Source organism: Triticum aestivum, chromosome 1B, assembly GCF_018294505.1.
Source record: "Triticum aestivum cultivar Chinese Spring chromosome 1B, IWGSC CS RefSeq v2.1, whole genome shotgun sequence".
NCBI lineage: Eukaryota > Viridiplantae > Streptophyta > Magnoliopsida > Poales > Poaceae > Triticum > Triticum aestivum.
This window is the reverse complement of record NC_057795.1, coordinates 294,337,499-294,358,696: the sequence shown is the minus strand read 5'-3', so window position 1 is coordinate 294,358,696 and position 21,198 is coordinate 294,337,499.

Sequence of the window (21,198 nt, the reverse complement as noted above, 5' to 3'; positions counted from 1 at the left end):
CAATCTCCACAACTTAATTGGAGGCTCCCAACAACACCACGAAGCTTCACCACAATGGAGTATGGCTCCGAGGTGACCTCAACCGTCTAGGGTGCTCAAACGCCCAAGAGTAACAAGATCCTCTAGGAATTAGTGGGGGGGAATCAAATTTCTCTTGGTGGAAGTGTAGATCGGGGCCTTCTCAACCAATCCCGAGCAAATCAACAAGTTTGATTGGCTAGGGAGAGAGATCGGGTGAAAATGGAGCTTGGAGCAACAATGGAGCTTTTGGGGGAAGAGGTAAGTCAACTTTGGGGAAGAAGACACCTTTATATAGTGGGGGAAACAATCCAACCATTACCCCCCAAACAGCCACGCACAGAGCGGTACTACCGCTTGGGCAGGGCGGTACTACCGCTGACAAGCAGTACTACCGTTCCCTCCCAGCGGTACTGCCGCGCTGACGAGGGTTGCAGGGTCCTAGACCCAGAGCGTTACTACCGTGGAAGTATGGGCGGTACTACCGCTTGGAGCGGTACTACCGCCACTACTGCCGCTACTAGTACCGTTAAACCCGACACGAAAAACAGGGGTCTCGAGTCGAGGCGGTAGTAGCCCGGAACCACTGCGGTACTACAGCCGAAGACCGCAAGCAGTACTACCGCTTGACGTGCTTCGGCGGTACTACCGCTGAGGACCGCGGTACTACCGCTGGGAGAGGATAGGGCGGGCAAGGAGAGGAAAGATAGCTCCAATGAAGCGGAAAGGAACATCAGGTGTGATAAGAATGTGTACGTGTTGATTCCACTCTAGCCTTACCAAAGTGGATCCCCTCTTGATAGTACGGTGACTCCTACAAAACTAATCCACCAACAGAGAAACCAAGGAGCTACACCGTCTTGAATAAAACACTGAGGGGAGGTAATCGTCTCGTGCCAAAGGATGAATCTCTGAAAGAACTCAGCGCACACGATTAGTCCGCAAAAGCATTGTCATCAATCACCAAAACACCTTGGGGATAAATATGCCTTTACAATCTCCCCCTTTTTGGTGGATTGATGACAATACGGGATTTGCACGGGAAGAAAGCACAAACCCCACAACTCACAAATGTAGATGAGCTCCCCCTAGATGTGTGCTTATCTAGAAAGGTGCTTTGGACTGCACGGCACACATACTAGGATCAACGCTCCCCCTACATTTTGGAGACCAACAACCTAAGCTATATATATGAGAGCAAAGAGTATATAACAAGATAAGCATGCAACTCAGAAGCTAGGTAGACATAGATAATGATAATCTAGAGATAAGGTAGCATATGTCTCACACAATATGTCTAGAACTTAGGTCTCACTGACACGAAACAAAGCAAACCGTGAGAAAAACAAAAACACGCACATAGAAGACGGAAGACACAAATCCCTAAACTCTCCCCCTTTGGCATCGAGACACCAAAAAGGAGAGGGAGTGTTGGTACGGCTCCAGGTGATAGCAAGTGAGGGTCTCAAATATCAGATCTCAGTGGGATCGTCTTCGCCACCGTCGTCGGTCGGGAAGTGCTCGGCATCAGAATCGGTCCACGGACAGTGCTGCTGAATCCACTCCTCCTCCTCGGTAAGATGGTCCTCAGATCCACTGTTAACGGTGGCACCCAACTGATGCATGATCTCCTTGTGACGACCTCGGGCCTTCTTCTCAGCCACATGTGACATGTACTGACCGTGAGACTCCAAGCAGAACAACTTCTTCATCTTGAGCTTGAGCTTCTTTGCCCAAGAGGGCTCTGCCGCAGAAGGCACATAGTCATCATCATCCTCAGCCTCAGCCTCCTCCTCAGTCTCCATGGTAGTAGCAGACGAAGGACCTCCAGATTTAGGGACCTGAGTGCCCCAGTTGTCCTTCTTCCTCAGACGCTTGATGTCATGAGAGACAAACTCTCCAGTCTCTAGCATCAGCTTGGGATAGACATGATCCCAGGCCTTCTCAATGAGCAGCATGATGAACAGACCATAAATCGGGCACTTGCACTTGGAGATAGCAGATAAGAGCTCAGACCACATAACATGAGAGATATCCAGGGACTCGCCGGTGTTTTCTTCCTTCTCATGCTGGCAGAAGAGAAGCATGTCCACGAGATAAGAATGAACCATATCCAGATTCCCGATGCGAGGGAAAAGAGTCTCACGGAAGACACGGTGAAGAATGTCCAGAAAGGCAGGCAGCTCATACGTTTCCTTCTTCGTCTCAGGGTTGATCTTCAAAGTGCAGTAGGGCCATAGTGCTTGCTTGTGAGTGGAAGTGGTGTTGCGGTGTGGGCGAAAGCCGACAGGAGACGCAAGCCCGTGATCTTCCACCCCAATCAACTCCATGAACGCCTTCCACTTGACATAAAGCAACTTGCCATTGGTCATCCAAGTCAGTGTCCTATCCTCATCAGTCCCGAGATGAACCGTGGCATAGAATTGGGCCACAATATCAGCATCATAATCCTTGTTGAATTACATAATACCAAGAATGTTCAGTTGAGTGCACATCTGAAGAGCTTCACGAAGTATTCAGGATCCTTCTCCATATGGTCGGTGTCGATGGAGTGCACGTTAACAAAGAGGTTCTTCTTGGCCTTGAGCACATCAAAGAATATGGCAAACTGAAACCTATTCCAGAACGGACGGTTGACCAAAGTGGGATCTTGGTCAGCCTCATAGGGGTTGCGGCGACACCTTGCCCAGAACTCCTTGGTTTGCATTTCCGGCACGGTTTTGCCAAATTGCTTCGGCTTGACATCAGACTTCTTCTTGAGTTGAGGTGGAGGTGGAGCACTTGAGGAACCTCCTGCAGACTCAGTTGTGCGGTAACGCTTTGACGTGGCACGACCGGGGTTGATACGCCGAGCCTGATGCTCAGGAAGCTCATCACCTGGAACCACACACAAGAACACGCAAAACAACCAGAAAGAATGAGCATAAGCCACCAAACACAACCAAAAGGATCGCTGAGTAGAAAGAGTATGATGGAACTTGGTAGAGGGCGGTAGTACCGCGACCTGTGAGCGGCAGTACCGCTCCAGAGGGAGCGACAGTACCGCTCGAGACGAGGAAACAACAGTTTCCTACTGCCGTGGTCAGATCCGGCACTACCATCCTACCAAATTCAAAAATACTTCTTCCAACCACTAATCCAAACTGCCTAGATGCCTTCTCCATCCTACTCAAGCCTAGATTTGGCCAAAAATCTAGAGATGCAACCACTATTTCCCCTAAGATGCTAGATTGGAAATCTAGACAAGAAGAGAGAGGGAACGGGGGCAATACCGGAATCCATGGCAAGAGGACAAGGTGGGGATCGACTCCACCGAAGGGAATGGAGAGGGATGCCCCGGAGAAGGAGATCCGCCGGAGCCCTCCCGCGGCGCCGGTTGCTGGAGATACGAGACGGAGCGAGAGGGCGAGTGAATGGGTATGGGGGAGAGAAACCTCCCCCTGCCCACGATATAACCCCCTGACCCCGCCCCGCGGCAGTAGTACCACGCGGGTGGGCGGTAGTACCGCTTAAAGTGGTGGTACCGCGCACCACCAGCGATAGTACGACCCAGCAACAAAAAGGCACAAGACAAAGCGGCTAAGCTCAAAAAGAAACGGATAAACACAGCCAAGAAGAAAGAAAAACCAACACGGCCACAAACCCACTAACAAAAGGCCAAAACACACCTCTTCAAGAGAGGGCGATGGCCGAGGCCACCTATGTTTGAGTCAAGAGGTATGGCGTCGCGAAGATTTTAACCTTGGACCCATGACCAAAACTCATCCTTGAAGCACAAGTACCATCCAAAAATGGTTAAAGTGAAAGACTAGATCAATTTATGCATAATGGGGGGAGGGAGAGTTCATTGAGAGAACAACACTCCCCCTATGTTCATGCCTACATCTAAACTAGACAACAAGTTGAGTGAGGTGGGGTGTCCAAGGGTTCAAGTCACATTGCTCGAGTCAATGATATTTAGCTCATGCCTTAACTCGCGAAATCTTGCTTCATCCAAGGGCTTCGTGAAAATATCTGCAAGGTTATCATGAGTGTTGACATACTTGAGCTCGATCTCCCCTCACCTAATGTGATCCCGGATGAAGTGATACCGAATCTCAATATGCTTTGTCTTGAAATGTTGCATCGGGTTGAGAGAAATCTTGATGGCACTTTCATTATCACACCAAAGAGGCACTTTGTCACAAATGACACCATATTCCTTTAAAGTTTGCCTCATCCATAAGAGTTGTGCACAACAACTACCGGCCGCCACATATACCGCTTCGGTGGACGAGAGAGACACACAACTTTGCTTCTTGGAAGACCAACTCACCAAAGAGCACCCAAGAAATTGGCACCCTCCAGAAGTGGACTTCCTATCCACTTTGTCTCCCGCCCAATCGGAATCCGTAAAACATTCAAGCTTGAAGTTTGCTCCTCTTGGGTACCATAAGCCAAAGTTTGGGGTATGAGCCAAATATCGAAAGATTCGCTTGACCGCCACATAGTGACTCTCCTTCGGTGCGGCTTGAAACCATGCACACATTCCCACACTCAACATGATATCCGGTCTAGATGCACAAAGGTAAAGCAAGGAGCCAATCATGGAGCAATATATCTTTTGATCCACTGCTTTACCATTGGGATCAATGTCAAGTTGGCACTTGGTAGGCATTGGTGTAGTAGCCGGCTTGACATCACTTAGCTTGAATCTTTTTAGCATGTCTTGAGTGTATTTGTCTTGGTTGATGAAGGTACCTTCTCTTCGTTGTTTGATATCAAAACCAAGGAAGAACTTCAACTCTCCCATCAAAGACATCTTGAACTTGGAGGTCATGAGAGCGGCAAATTCCTCATTGAAAGCTTTGTTAGGGGAACCAAAGATAATATCATCAACATATAGTTGGCATACAAACAACTCCCCTTTGACCTTCTTAGTAAAAAGAGTGGGATCGATTTGCCCCACCTCAAATCCACGATCTTGTAACAACTCGGTAAGGTGGTCATACCATGCACGTGGGGCTTGTTTAAGGCCATAAAGTGCCTTATCGAGTTGATACACATGATCCGGGAAGTAGGGATCCTCGAACCCGGGGGGTTGCTTGACATAGACCAACTCATTAATAGGTCCATTAAGAAAAGCACTTTTCACATCCATTTGTTGCAACTTAAAGTTGTGATGGGAAGCATAAGCAATCAACAAACGTATGGATTCAAGGCGAGCAAGGGGAGCAAAGATTTCACCGTAGTCGATACCCTCGACTTGGGAGTAGCCTTGTGCTACCAATCTTGCCTTGTTGCGAATGATGTTCCCATGAGCATCTTGCTTGTTCTTGAATATCCACTTGGTTCCAATGACGTTGTGGTTCCCCGACGGCCTTGTCACCAATCTCCACACATTTTTGTACTCGAAGTTGTTGAGTTCTTCATGCATGGCATTGAGCCAATCCGAATCTTCGAGCGCCTCATAGACCTTTTGGGGTTCAACACAAGAAACAAACGCGTGATGCTCACAACAGTTTGCTAATTGTCTACGAGTGCTTACCCCATTTCTTAGGCTTCCAACCACATTCTCCATGAGATGACCTTTGGTGGTGAGCTTGGAAGCAATCTTCGCGGCACGACGCTCTAATTCCTCCTTGGATGTGGAAGGAGGAGGGTTAACTTGATTATCTTGAGCACCGTCTTGAGCTTGTTCTTGATCTTGAGCTTGCTCATGATCTTGAACTTGCTCGAGGGGAAGAACTTGACCTTGGGCATAAATTGGTGGTTCACCACCATCTTGAGGTTGATCTTGCCCTTGGTCTTGTTCACGAGGTTGAGGGCCTTCACTTTGTTCTTCGGAAGCATGTGGGTCTTGGTAGGGTGATGGCTCCACTTGAGTGGAGCATTGTCCTTCTCCTTCGGCCACAAGGGGTTCCTCAATAAGTAGAATATGACCACTACCCATTCTTCTTATGGCTTGGGGAGGAATTTCATCACCTATTCAACAGGTACCACTTTGCTCCACTTGGGAGCCGTTATTTTCGTCAAACTCCATGTTACACGTCTCCTCAATGAGTCCGGTGGACTTGTTGAGGACACGGTAAGCATGAGAGTTTGTAGCATAACCAACAAATATGCCCTCATAAGCTCTAGCCTCAAATTTAGACAAACGAACACCTTTCTTGAGAATGAAACACTTACACCCGAACACCCGGAAGTACTTGAGATTGGGCTTGTTATTGGTGAGTATTTCATAAGGAGTCTTGTTCAAGCCCTTGCGGAGATAGAGCCGATTGGATGCATGACATGCGGTGTTGATGGCTTCGTCCCAAAAGTTGTATGGAGACTTGAACTCTGTCATCATGGTCCTTGCCGCATCCATCAACGTTCGGTTCTTCCTCTCCGCAACACCATTTTGTTGAGGGGTATATGGTGAAGCATATTGATGCTTGATCCCCTCATCACTAAGAAACTCATCCAAGGTGTAGTTCTTGAACTCGGTGCCGTTGTCACTTCTTATTGTCAAGATCTTTGCATTATGTTGACGTTGAGCTTCATTTGCAAAGTCGATGATGGTTTGTTGAGTCTCACTCTTCCTCTTGAAGAAGTATACCCAAGTGTATCTTGAATAATCATCCACAATCACCAAGCAATACTTTCTTCCCCCAAGACTATCAAAGGATGGCGGCCCAAAGAGGTCCATGTGAAGGAGCTCCAAGGGTCTCTTCGAATAGATGATAGTCGTGGGAGGGTGAGCCGTCTCATGAAGCTTTCCTTCGATACAAGAACTGCAAGCACGATCTTTGGCAAAACTAACATTTGTTAGTCCACGGACATGGTCCCCATTGAGAAGACTTTGCAAAGATCTCATATTGACGTGGGCTAAACGGCGATGCCAAAGCCATCCCACGTCAACTTTAGCCATTAGGCATGTCGCGGTCTTAGTGGATCGCTTCGAAAAGTTAATCACATAGAGACCATTCTCGACATGCCCAACAAAGGCTACTTTAAGAGTCTTGCTCCACAAGAGGGCCACGGTATCAATGTCAAAGAAAGTGTCAAAACCCATGAGTGCAAGTTGACGAACGGAAAGTAAATTGTATGCAAGGGACTCAACAAGCATGACTTTCTTGATCGTTAGATCATGAGAAATGACAACATTGCCAAGACCCAATACCTTAGAATGTGAGGCATCACCCCACTCGACATTGGTGGGCATAGATGGAATCCTTTGCACGTCCACCACCAAGTCCTTGCTCCCGGTCATATGATTTGTTGCTCCACTATCGATCAACCATGACCCCCCCACCGGAAGCAAACACCTACAAGAGATCAATGCTTGGTTTTAGGTACCCATTTAGTAATGGGTCCTTTGATGTTAGTAACAAGGGTCTTAGGAACCCAAATAGACCACTCAATGTACTCATAATGAGAACCAACAAATTTAGCATAAACATGTCCATCACTAGCATGGCACAACACATATGAAGGGTTAAAGTCGCCGGCTTTGTTGGAGAAGGGGGAGGTGGTGTTGCCCTTTTTGACATCAACACCCTTCACATTGTTCTTCTTCTCCTTAGGAGCACCCTCTCCCTCTTTCACAAAGGTTTGCTTGAGAGGGGGAGGTCGTTTGGTCTTGTCGTTCTTCTTCTTGTTCTTGGACTTGGGTGCGAATCCAATTCCTTCCTTGGCCACAACTTCCTTTTGATTTCTCAAAAGGTCGTTGAGGTTCTTCTCACCTTGAATGCATGTCACAAGGCCTTTCTCAAGTTGATCCTTCAATTTGGCATTCTCCTCCACAAGATGCACATGCTCACAACACGGGTTAGTGGCATATGCATTATCAATTAACACCATATGAGGAAAGGTGGCCTTTTCCTTGGTTAGCTCAACTTGGAGTTGAGCATGAGACTCCTTGAGGTTTGCATGTGCACCCTTCAAGACCTTGTGGGCCTTGTTAAGTACATCAAACTCCTCCTTGAGTGTAGCATGATCAACCCCAAGTTTAGCCTTCTCGGAAGTTAGCACCTGAGACACAACAAGAGCATGATCAAGATATTTCTTTAACTTGGCATGGTCACCGTTGTGTGACTCCTCAAGAGCCAAACGATGCCCACGCTCTTCCTCAAGAGCATTGGAGAGATCCGATATCTCATCGGCATAGTCACGACTATGACCTTCCATCTTAGAGATGGTATCTTTGTGAGCCTCGATCATGTCATTGGCTTCACCAAGTTGTTCCAAGAGAGCAACAAAGTGTGTCTTGGATTTGCCCTTGAGATTACTCATAAAAGACTCAAATTCATTTACTTCTTCATTAGATCCCTCACTTTCATCAATGCCATCCGTCAAAGAGGGATTAGTAATGATGGTGGTTCTGATGTTGGGGGTTACCTTGTTGGTGGCTTTAGCCATGAGGCACTTGGCGGTGATGTTCTCGTTGGGTGAATCGAAGAGAGACATCCGGGGAGATGTGGCAATGGCAACGGATGCCATGGCCATTGCTTCTCTATCTTCATCATCATCGTCATCCTCACGGTATTCTTCTTGAACCACCAACCCACGAGTAGGAGTCTTCTTGGTGAAGTTGTTCTTGTTGGGGAAGGACTTGGCTTTGTCTTTTCAGATGAACTTGCCACCATTGTCTTCCCGCTTCTTGTAAGGACAATCCGCAACAAAATGGCTCACATTGCCACAGTTGAAACAAGTTCTAACTCGTTGCTTGCCCTTGACTCCACTTGAGTTGTTCTTGTTGAAGTTGGGTCTTGAATTCTTCTTGCTCCAAAATTGTCTTGAAGCAAGAGCCATGTGCTCATGATAATCATATTTTGTATCTTCGGGATTGCTCTCCTCATCTTCCTCTTCTTCCTCTTCTTCCACAATGACCTTGGCCTTCAAAGCAAGGTTGGGTTGCTTTGCCCTTTGAGAATGGAGCACTGCATTGTCGGCGGTCTTGTCCAAGATGCTCATTGCAATGAACTCATCCAACACTTCACTTGAGGTCATGGAGTGGAAGTCCGGTCTTTGACGAATGACGGAGGACATGGCCTTGTTGTAGGGCATCGTGGCCTTGAGGAACTTGCGCTTGATCCAATTGTCATTCGTGTCCTTGCTCCCATGATCTCGGAGTGAGACCGCGAGTTTGGTCACTCTTCGAAAGAGCTCACGAGGTTCTTCATCTTCTTTCATTGCAAACTCATTGGCTTCATCTTGCACCACTTCATTGTTGGAGCGTTGAATGCTAGCACTTCCTCGATAGAGAGACACAACGCATTGCCATGCGTCTTTGGCCATGGCATGAGGTAGAATATGAGGGAGATCTTCGAGAAGGCTTGCATCTTGGATGATGAAGAGAGCACTCTCATTGAATTGATTATCCACCACTTCTCTCGGGGTGAAGTTGCTTTGGTCATGTGGATAGAAATCTTCTTCAATGATTCTCCAAAGATTAGTATTCACATGATTTAAATGACGCTTGAAGTGATACACCCAAGAATCAAAATCCTCATTTTTTACAATCTCAGGAGGAGGACCGGATTGATTTAAATGAGTAGACGGAATCGGTCCTCCATAAATTGGAGGTTCCACATGGGCAAAGATGCCGGTGCCATTTCTACCACTAGTAGAAGGACCCTTCTCACTATTAGCTTCCCCCTTGTCGGATTTAGCATCCGTCACCTTGTTAGCGGGATCACCCACTTTCAACGACGAGGTAGGTAGTTTAAGTCTTTCTAAGAATTTATTGAACATGCTTTCAACCGTGGTTGTCATGGAGGTTTTCAATGTGTCCAAGGCCACATTGAATTCCTCACGGGACACCGCGGTTTCCCCATTACCCGTAGACGATATCGGATTCACACCCAAGTGCTCCTCCTCCCCACCGTCTACGGTGTCAACCATACTCTTGGGACGGTAAAGTCCTTAATAAAGAGAAGAGGCTCTGATACCAATTGAAAGGATCGATATAGTTGACTAGAGGGGGGGTCAATAGGCAACTAACAATTTTTATCTTTTCTTTACCAAATTAAACTTTGCATCAAAGTAGGTTGTCTAGATATGCAACTAGGTGAAAAACCTATATGATGCAATGACAACAAGCACACGAGCAAGCAAAGGATACAACACAAGTAAGCTTGCAAAAGTAAAGGCGCGAGATAACCAAGAGTGGAGCCGGTGGAGACAAGGATGTGTTACCGAAGTTCCTTCCTTTTGAGGGGAAGTACGTCTCCGTTGGAGCGGTGTGGAGGCACAATGCTCCCCAAGAAGCCACTAGGGCCACCGTATTCTCCTCACGCCCTCACACAATGCGAGATGCCGTGATTCCACTATTGGTGCCCTTGAAGGCGGCGACCGAACCTTTACAAACAAGGTTGGGGCAATATCCACAACTTAATTGGAGGCTCCCAACAACACCACGAAGCTTCACCACAATGGAGTATGGCTCCGAGGTGACCTCAACCGTCTAGGGTGCTCAAACTCCCAAGAGTAACAAGATCCGCTAGGGATTCGTGGGGGGAATCAAATTTCTCTTGGTGGAAGTGTAGATCGGGGCCTTCTCAACCAATCCCGAGCAAATCAACAAGTTTGATTGGCTAGGGAGAGAGATCGGGCGAAAATGGAGCTTGGAGCAACAATGGAGCTTTTGGGGGAAGAGGTAAGTCAACTTTGGGGAAGAAGACACCTTTATATAGTGGGGGAAACAATCCAACCGTTACCCCCCAAACAGCCACGCACAGAGCGGTACTACCGCTTGGGCAGGGCGGTACTACCGCTGACAAGCGGTACTACCGTTCCCTCCCAGCGGTACTGCCGCGCCGATGAGGGTTGCAGGGTCCTAGACCCAGAGCGGTACTACCGCGGAAGTATGGGCGGTACTACCGCTTGGAGCGGTACGACCGCCACTACTGCCGCTACTAGTACCGTAAAACCCGACACGAAAAACAGCGGTCTCGAGTTGAGGCGGTAGTAGCCCGTAACCACTGCGGTACTACGGCCGAAGACCGCAAGCGGTACTACCGCTTGACGTGCTTCGGCGGTACTACCGCTGGGACAGGACAGGGAAGGCAAGGAGAGGAAAGATAGCTCCAATGAAGGGGAAAGGAACATCAGGTGTGATAAGAATGTGTATGTGTTGATTCCACTCTAGCCTTACCAAAGTGGATCCCCTCTTGATAGTACGGTGACTCCTACGAAACTAATCCACCAACAGAGAAACGAAGGAGCTACACTGTCTTGAATAAAACACTGAGGGGAGGTAATCGTCTCGTGCCAAAGGATGAATCTCTGAAAGAACTCAATGCACACGATTAGTCCGCAAAAGCATTGTCATCAATCACCAAAACACCTTGGGGATAAATATGCCTTTACAATCACTTTATATTGCCACTTGTGATATGGACCTTTATTATGCAGTTTGTCGCTTGTGTTGCTTCCATATCACAAGATCATATAAAGCTTATTTTCTCCACACTAATAATTCATACATATTTAGAAAACAATTTTTACTGCATGCAACATGACAACTTACTTGAAGGATCTTACTCAATCCATAGATAGGTATGGTGGACTCTCATGGCAAAACTAGGTTTAAGGATATTCAGAAGCACAAGTAGTATCTCTACTTGGTGCAAGGAATTTGGCTAGCATGAGGGGGAAAGGTAAGCTCAACATGTTGGATGATCCATGACAATATACTTTATTTCGAATATAAGAGAACATAACCCATTACGTTGTCTTCCTTGTCCAACGTCAACTCTTTAGCATGTCATATTTTAATGAGTGCTCACAATCATAAAAGATGTCCAAGATAGTATATTTATATGTGAGAACCTCTCTTTCTTTATTACTTCCTATTAATTGCAACGATGACCAAAACTATGTTTGCCAATATGATCTCTTTATTTATTTTTATTCCCTCAAGATCATAGCAAGATAGCAAAGCCCTTGACTCAACACTAATCCTTATTATATATAGCTCACGGACTCGATTACATAGAGGGATCATAAGGAAAAACTCAAACTAAATCATACCAAAACTTTATTCTACTAGATCAAGATATTACCAAAAGGATCGAACTAAGAAAAATAGTAAAGATAGGAGTGTGATGGTGATATGATACTGGGGCACCTCCCCCAAGCTTGGCAGTTGCCAAGGGGAGTGCCCATACCCATGTGATTATGTTTCCTTCTTCGGAGGTGGTGATGATGGAGTTGTTGATGATGTAGGCTTCTTCCTTAATTTGCGCTTGATAATGGAATTTTGCTCCCTTAGATCATCGATCTCCTGCTCAAGGCTTAATATCCTTTTGCATAGTTCCTGTTTGTTCTCCTGCAAGAGACAAAAAGGGGTAAACTCGATCTTAGGTTTCTTTGTTCTATCAAGGAGACTTGACTTTTTAAACTCCACATGCATGTCCCTAGGTTGAGGTAATGGGACTTCATCTTCATCTGAGCTCGCCTCCTCCTTTCCCTTAGCCTTGTAATCTTCTTCTTCCTCAGTGGTCCAACCATAATGCTCCAAGTCCCCGTAGGCCCTAGGGTCTGCAAGGTAATCAACCACATAGCTTTCTCCCTCCGAATCCTGGGACGACATATTGCTCTAATCTGTGGCAAAAACAGCTCAAGACAAAAACAAATGATTTTTGCGTGATACGGTGGTCAAAACATTCGGGAGATTATATAATGAATTTTTATCGACAAAAAGAAGTATCGTGCAAGACAACGGAGTCCGGAGGGCAAACGAGATGCCCACGAGGCAGGAGGCGCGCCCAGGGGGTAGGGCGCGCCCTCCACCCTCATAGATGCCTTGTGTCCTTCCCGGACTACTTATTATTTTCCTATTTTCTTAAATATTCCAAAACGGAGAAAAATTGCTATTAGAACGGTTTTGGAGTCGGTTTACTTACTGTACCACATACCTATTCCTTTTCGGAGTCTGAAATGTTCTGGAAAGTGTCCCATATATATTCCTCCAGGGTTACGGTTTCAATAACATTAGTTTCAACATTTATTGGATTACCTGAGATATAATCTTTGATTCTTTGACTTACCACCTTCAGATTTGTGCCTTCGAAGTTGTTGATTTTTATGGCACCGGAACAATAGACCTCCTCGATAACGTAAGGGCCTTCCCATTTAGAGAGGAGTTTTCCTGCAAAAAATCTTAAACGAGAGTTGTATAGCAAAACGTAATCACCTAATTTAAACTCACGCTTTTGTATCCTTTTGCCATACCATCTTTTAACTTTTTCTTTAAACAGTTTGGCATTCTCGTAGGCTTGAGTTCTCCATTCATCAAGTGAGCTAATGTCAAATAACCTCTTCTCACCGGCAAGTTTGAAATAATAACTGAGCTCTTTAATGGCCCAATAAGCATTATGTTCCAATTCGAGAGGTAAGTAAAATGCTTTTCCATAAACCATTTTATATGGAGACATACCCATAGGATTTTTATATGCAGTTCTATAAGCCCATAATGCATCATCAAGTTTCTTGGACCAATTCTTTCTAGATCTATTAATAGTCTTTTGCAAAATTAACTTGAGCTCTCTATTGCTAAGTTCTATTTGGCCACTAGACTGTGGGTGATATGGAGATGCAATTCTATGATTAACATCATACTTAGCAAGCATTTTACGGAAAGCACCATGAATAAAATGTGAACCACCATCAGTCATCAAATATCTAGGGACTCCAAACCTCGGAAAAATAACTTCTTTAAGCATCTTAATAGAGGTGTTATGATCAGCACTACTAGTTGGAATAGCTTCTACCCACTTAGTAACATAATCAATAGCAACTAAAATATGTGTATACCCATTAGAGGGAGGAAACGGTCCCATATAATCAAAGCCCCAAACATCAAATGATTCAATAACAAGAGAATAATTTATAGGCATTTCTTGATGTCTACTAATATTGCCAATTCTTTGACATTCATCACAAGACAAGACAAACTTACGGGCATGTTTGAAGAGAGTAGGCCAATAAAAACCGGATTGCAATACCTTGTGTGCAGTTCTATCTCCAGCGTGGTGTCCTCCATAAGCCTCAGAGTGACACTTGAGTAGGATCTGTTCCTGTTCATGCTCAGGTACACAACGCCTAATAACACCATCCACTCCTTCTTTATAAAGGTGTGGGTCATCCTAGAAGTAATGTCTTAAATCATAGAAAAACTTTTTCTTTTGCTGGTATGTGAAACTAGGTGGTATAAATTTAGCAACAAAGTAATTAGCATAATCAGCATACCATGGAGCAGTATGAGAAGTATTTATGACAGCTAATTGTTCATCAGGAAAGCTATCATCAATAGGTAGTGGGTCATCAAGAACATTCTCTAACCTAGACAAGTTGTCTGCAACGGGGTTCTCAGCTCCCTTTCTATCAATAATATGCAAATAAAATTCTTGTAGCAAGAGAACCAATCTAATAAGTCTAGGTTTAGCATCTTTCTTTTCCATAGGATATTTAATAGCAGCATGATCAGTGTGAACAGTCACTTTAGAATCAACAATATAAGGTCTGAACTTATCACAAGCAAATACAGCTGCTAAGAATTCCTTTTCAGTAGTAGCATAATTTCTCTGGGCACTGTCTAGAGTTTTGCTAGCATATTGAATAACATTTAGTTGCTTATCAACTCTTTGTCCTAGAGAAGCACCTACGGCATAATCACTAGCATCACACATAATTTCAAAAGGTAAATTCCAATCAGGTGGCTGAACAATAGGTGCAAAAATCAAATCTTTCTTAAGTATTTCAAATGCTTCTACACAATCATCATCAAAGACAAAAGGAATATCTTTTTGTAAGAGATTAGTCAAAGGCCTAGAAATTTTAGATAAGTCTTTAATGAACTTCCTATAAAAACCGGCATCACCAAGGAAACTTCTTATACCTTTAATATCCTTGGGACATGGCATCTTTTCAATATCATCAACCTTAGCTTTATCAAATTCAGTACCTCTTTCAGAAATTTTATGCCCCAAGACAATGCCTTCATTAACCATAAAGGGGCACTTTTCCCAATTCAAGACAAGACTAGTATCTTTGCATCTATGCAAAACTCGATCAATTTTTCTCAAGCAATCATCAAAAGAGGATCCATAAACGGAGAAATCATCCATGAAAACCTGAACAATCTTTTCACAAAAGTCATAGAATATAGCCATCATGCATCTTTGAAAGGTGGCAGGTGCATTACTGTAGCGACCAGACCTCAAACAGTCTGATCTCTGTGCATCAGTGTCATCCCTGGATCGGTAATGCTGACATGTACAGTACTTGAAGGATTTATAACAGAGTAGCAATCACACACTTATTACATCGAATGTCTCAAAAGAGAACTTATTACAATAAATATGACTTAAGGCCATCTAATAACGATAACAGCGGAAGGCTTGGAAGATAAGCGAGTCCATCAACTCCAACGGCATCACTGAGTATAAGATCACGACCTAAGGCACCTAACTCGTCGTCTGAAAAGTTTGCAACATGAACGTTGCAGCCCAAAAACAGGTCAGCACATGGAATATGCTGGCATGTAACACATAGAGAGTAATGAACAAAAATATGCTATACTACATGCATATATGGCTGGTGGAAAGCTCTATGGCTACAGTTTTGCATAAAGCCAATTTTTCCCTACTTCAAAGGAATACATTTTATTTAACTATCATGGTGGTTGTTAAACATTGAGAAGGGTACACCAACTCAATCCCAATTAAGCATCATCATTAACCCAACAAAATTAAGTTAAGTAACATGATGAGATTCACATGATAATCCAAGTACTAGATACTCAGAACGTCCATAACCAGGGACACGGCTAACCATGATTAGTTTATACACTGTGTAGAGGTTTGCGCACTTTTCCCCACAAGACTCGATCTTCTCCGCTTGATTTCTCACACTACATGGTGTTTGAGAAATGGATGACCGAGACACAGTGTTTCAGAAGCATTAACTCTCTACTCCGGGTAGACAGTACCAACCTTGTTTGATTTTATTATTAAATCCTCAATATTTTTTTATTTTGGGAAATTCATTTTATCCCCTCTCTCATATTTTTATAATAGAAATAATTGAAGATAAAATAATTAAAATAAAATGATCCTATTTTCAAAATTTGAGAAAACTCAAATATGAAAATAACGAAATCCCCAACTCTCTCTGTGGGTCCTTGAGTTGCGTAGGATTTTTAGGATCAAGCCAAAATGCAATAAAATATGATATGCAATGATGATCTATTGTATAACATTCCAAATTGAAAATTTGGGATGTTACGAACCTACCCCCTTAAGATGAATCTCGCCCTCGAGATTCGGGTTGGCTAGAAAATAGGTGATGGTGGTCCTTCAGTAGATCTTCCTCTCGCTCCCAAGTGGCTTCATCCTTGGTATGGTGGCTCCACTGAACTTTGCAAAACTTGATAACCTTGCTGCGGGTGACTCGGCTGGCATATTCGAGAATCTTGACTGGTTTCTCCTCATAAGTCAAATCACTATCCAACAGAATCGCTTCCAGTGGCATGGTATCTCTCAGCGGTATATCAGCCATCTCTGCGTGTCACTTCTTTAACTAGGAAATGTGGAACACATCGTGAACTCCTGACAATCCTTCGGGCAATTCCAACTTGTAAGCAACTTCTCCCATACGCTCCAAAACTTCATATGGTCCGACAAAACGTGGCGCTAACTTTCCCTTAACTCCAAAACACTTAACTCCTCAAAGTGGAGATACACGAAGATAAACTCTATATCTGACTTTGCAGACTGTCTCCTTGCGTTTAGAATCTGCGTAGCTCTTCTGCCTGGACTGGGCTACCATGAGCCTATCGCGAATCAACTTCACCTTCTGTTCAGACTCTTTAATCAAATCTGGTCCAAACAACTGGCGGTCTCCAACTTCATCCCACAACAACGGTGTCCTGCACCTTCTTCCATACAGAGCTTCGAAAGGGGCCATCTTCAAACTGGATTGATAACTGTTGTTGTAAGAGAACTCCGCATATGGCAAATTGTCGTCCCAACTAGATCCATAATCTAGCGCACAAGCTCCTAGCATGTGCTCCAGAATCTGATTTACTCTCTTGTTCTGTCCATCTGTATGCGGATGAAAGGTTGTACTGAACTCTAGCCTGGTACCCAAAGTTTCGTGTAACTGATTCCAGAACGTTGAGGTAAACTGGGTTTCTCTATCTGATAAGATGCTCCTCGGAACTCCATGCAGACATACGATCCTGGTCATGTATATCTTTGCCAACTTAGCACTGGTGTAGGTGGTCTTCACTGGAATGAAATGAGCTACCTTCATCAAACGATCGACTACAATCCATATCGAGTCATAGCCTGAACGAGTCTTGGGCAATCCCGTGATAAAATCCATGCCTAACTTGTCCCACTTCCATTCGGGTATCGGCAATGGCTGTAGCAATCCTGCTGGCTTCTGAAGCTCTGCCTTCACTCTCTGACATACATCACATACTGCTACATACTCCACAATATCCTTCTTCATTCCGGTCCACCAGAAAGTGTCCTTCAAATCCAGGTACATCTTGGTATTTCCTGGGTGAATCGAGTATAGTGAATCATGGGCCTCTTGCAGAATCAACTTCTCGATCTCCGGGTCATTAGGTACATAAACGCGGTGCTCAAACCATAGGGTATCGTGCTCATCCTCATGAAATCCCTTAGCTTTTCCTTTGCTCATCTTCTCCTTTATCTCGGCGATCTCCTTGTCTGTCTTTTGAGCTTCTCTGATCTTATCCATCAAAGTAGCATGAATCTCTAATGCTGCTACATAGCCTCTCGGAACTATCTCCAAACATAGCTCACGAAGATCCTCGGCTAATTCCCTTGGTAACTCTCCGGTCATGAGTGTGTTGACACAGCTCTTGCGGCTCAACGCATCGGCTACTATGTTAGCCTTTCCGGGGTGATAATGCAATCTCATATCATAATCCTTGATAAGCTCCAACCATCTCCTTTGCCTGAGATTCAACTCCTTCTGCGTGAAGATGTACTTCAAACTCTTGTGATCCGTGTACACCTCACAATGGTTTCCAATGAGAAAATGTCTCCATGTCTTCCAAGCATGCACTACGGCTGCTAACTCCAAATCATGTGTAGCATAATTCAACTCATGGGGTTTAAGCTGTCGTGAGGCATACGAAACAACTCTTCCCTCCTGCATAAGCACTGCTCCAAGTCCTCGACGAGAAGCGTCACAATATACTTCATAATCCTTGCGCTGATCAGGCAGAATCAACACTGGTGATGTAACCAAACGTTTCTTCAACTCCTGGAAACTGGCCTCACATTCCTCTGTCCATTTAAACTTGGTGTCCTTCTTCAATAACTCCATCATGGGCTTTGCAATCTTCGAGAAATTCTCAATGAACCTCCGGTAGTATCCTGCGAGTCCAAGAAAACTCTGGATCTCTCCAACTGTTGTTGGGGCTTCCTAGTTTGTCACAGTGACAACTTTGGTGTGGTCTACTGCTATTCCTTCTCTGGATATAACATGTCAGAGGAATCCAACTTCCTTCAACCAAAACTCACATTTGCTGAACTTGGCGTATAACTGATGTTCTCTGAGCTTCTCCAGTACCAAACGCAAATGCTCCTTATGCTCTTCTTCATTCTTTGAGTGGACCAAAATATCATCAATGAACACCACGACGAACTTATCCAGAAACTCCATAAACACCTTGTTCATCATGTTCATGAAATAGGCAGGTGCATTAGTCAGACCAAATGACATAACGGTATACTCATACAGCTCGTACCTAGTGGTAAAAGCCGTCTTAGGTATATCCTGCTCTCGAATCTTCAACTGGTGGTATCCTGATCGCAGACCGATCTTGGAAAATACCTTAGCTCCTTGCAATCGGTCAAACAAGTCATTGATCACCGGCAGTGGGTACTTGTTCTTGATTGTCACTTCACTCAATCCTTGATAATCAACAACCATCCTTAATGATCCATCCTTCTTCTCCACTAGAAGCACTGGCGATCCCCAAGGCGAAGAACTTGGGCGAATATAGCCTTTATCCAGTAACTCCTTAATCTGCTTCTTAATTTCCTCTAAATCTTTTGCGGGCATCCTGTACGGTCTCTTAGATATTGGTCTTGTGCCTGGAAAAAGCTCAATCAAAAACTCAATGTCTCTATCCGGTGGCAGGCCTGGCAATTCCTCTAGAAATACGTCAGGAAAATCCTTCACCACGGGTACTTCCTCCTGTACAACTCCTGATAAGGAATTTACTTGAGTCCTCTTTGGCACTTGCCGGGATACATAATTGATTCTTCTTCCTTCTGGCGTGGTAAGCAAAATTGACTTACTGGCGCATTCAATGTTCCCTCCATACTTCGATAACCAATCCATGCCTAATATCACATCGTGTCCTTGTGATTCCAATACTATTAGGTCTGAGGGAAACACGTAGTTACCAATCCTTAATGGTAACCGATCACACCATAGACTAGCCGTATACTCTGCTCCTGGCGAGGTGACTAACATGGGTGACCTAAGGGCTTGGGTTGGCAGTTTATACTTATCCACAAATCCTCTTGATATGTATAAATGCGATGCACCAGTATCAAAAAGAACGAGTGCAGTAAATAACTTAACCAAAAACTTACCTATTACTTCATCTGGCTGGGCTTCAACCTCCTCCACGCTAACGTGGTTCACCTGTCCTTTGTTGAAAGGATTGTGCTTCTTCCCAGAGCTTCCATTGCCATTTACATTCTTCGCTTCAGGACATTCAGTGGCATAATGTCCAGTCTTCTGGCATTTGTAGCAGGTAATGTGGCTCAGATCCCTCTTGGCTGGTGTTGATGGGTTCGTGCGGTTCTGTCCGTTGCTTCCTCCATTCCCATTACCATTCTTGGGGCCACTATGGTTGTGCGAACTACCTCCTCCATGGGTATGCTGAAAATGTCCTCCCGAGTTCGGGGTAAAACGAGGCTTCTGCTGAGCTCCAGAATTGTACTTCCCTTGTCCATACTTCCTCTTGCGGTTGTCAATCTGCTCCTGCTTCCCTTCAATCATGAGAGCTCTATCTACCAACTCCTGTTAGTTGCTGAAGGTTGCTACCATCAACTGCATGCTCAGCTCATCATTCAGTCCTTCCAGAAACTTCTCCTGCTTAGCTGCATCCGTAGCAACGTCATCTGGGGCATAACGTGCTAGCTTACTAAAGTCATCCACATAGTGGCCAACAGTACGTCCTCCATGGTGCAAGTTGCGAAACTCACGCTTCTTCATGGCCATAGCTCCTGCTGAAACATGGGCTGTACGGAAAGCCTGCTGAAACTGATCCCATGTGACAGTGTCGATAGGATAAGTGGCTGTGAAATTCTCCCACCATGATGCTGCGGGTCCATCAAGCTGATGTGCGGAAAAACGCACCTTCTCCGCATCTATGCATCCTGCAATGGTCAACTCCCTTCCCATCTTGCGGAGCCAATCGTCTGCAACTATCGGCTCGGTGCTACTCGAGAACACCGGCGGATTCAGCCTCAAGAAACGGGCTAAGTGATCAAAAGGTAGTGGTGGTGGGTTGTTGTTGTTGTTGTTCCCCTGGTTCTGATTCTGGACTAACATCTACATCAATGCATTCTGCTGCTGAATCAACTGGGTGAGCTCCGGTGGGAAAGAAAATCCATTGTCACGTCTTGGAGGAATCTGAGGGTTTAGAAAAGATGAGAAAATAGAATAGAATGAGATCTAGAGAGAAAAACACTACCCATATGCACATGAGACAAATGCAAACAATATCACTTCAATCAATGCAAACAAGGGCATACAACGGTCTAACTATCGTTACAAAAGTGCTCGGACTATACTATATACATGGGGAAATGCTACTACTGTTATGGTGGTCGACTAGAAAAACTGCTCGGTCAAAGACTCCATGATATCTGCTCCAGCTTCATCAACATAGTCATCATCGCTATCGTCTGGGTCCGAGTCGGTGTCGTCGATGATGATGTAGTTCTCCGGCAAGTGCAATCATCATCTTCTCCTCCAGTCGCGGGAAATCCCATGAATACTTTTAGCTTCTTCTTTAGATCATCATTCTTCTCCACGAGTGTCGCTATTTCCTCCTCATATCCATCGCGTGTAGACTTGAGTTCTTCCTCCAACTCCGTGATCTTGGTCATTGCCTTCTTAAGGTCTATCATGCCTGCGCACATCTGGTTC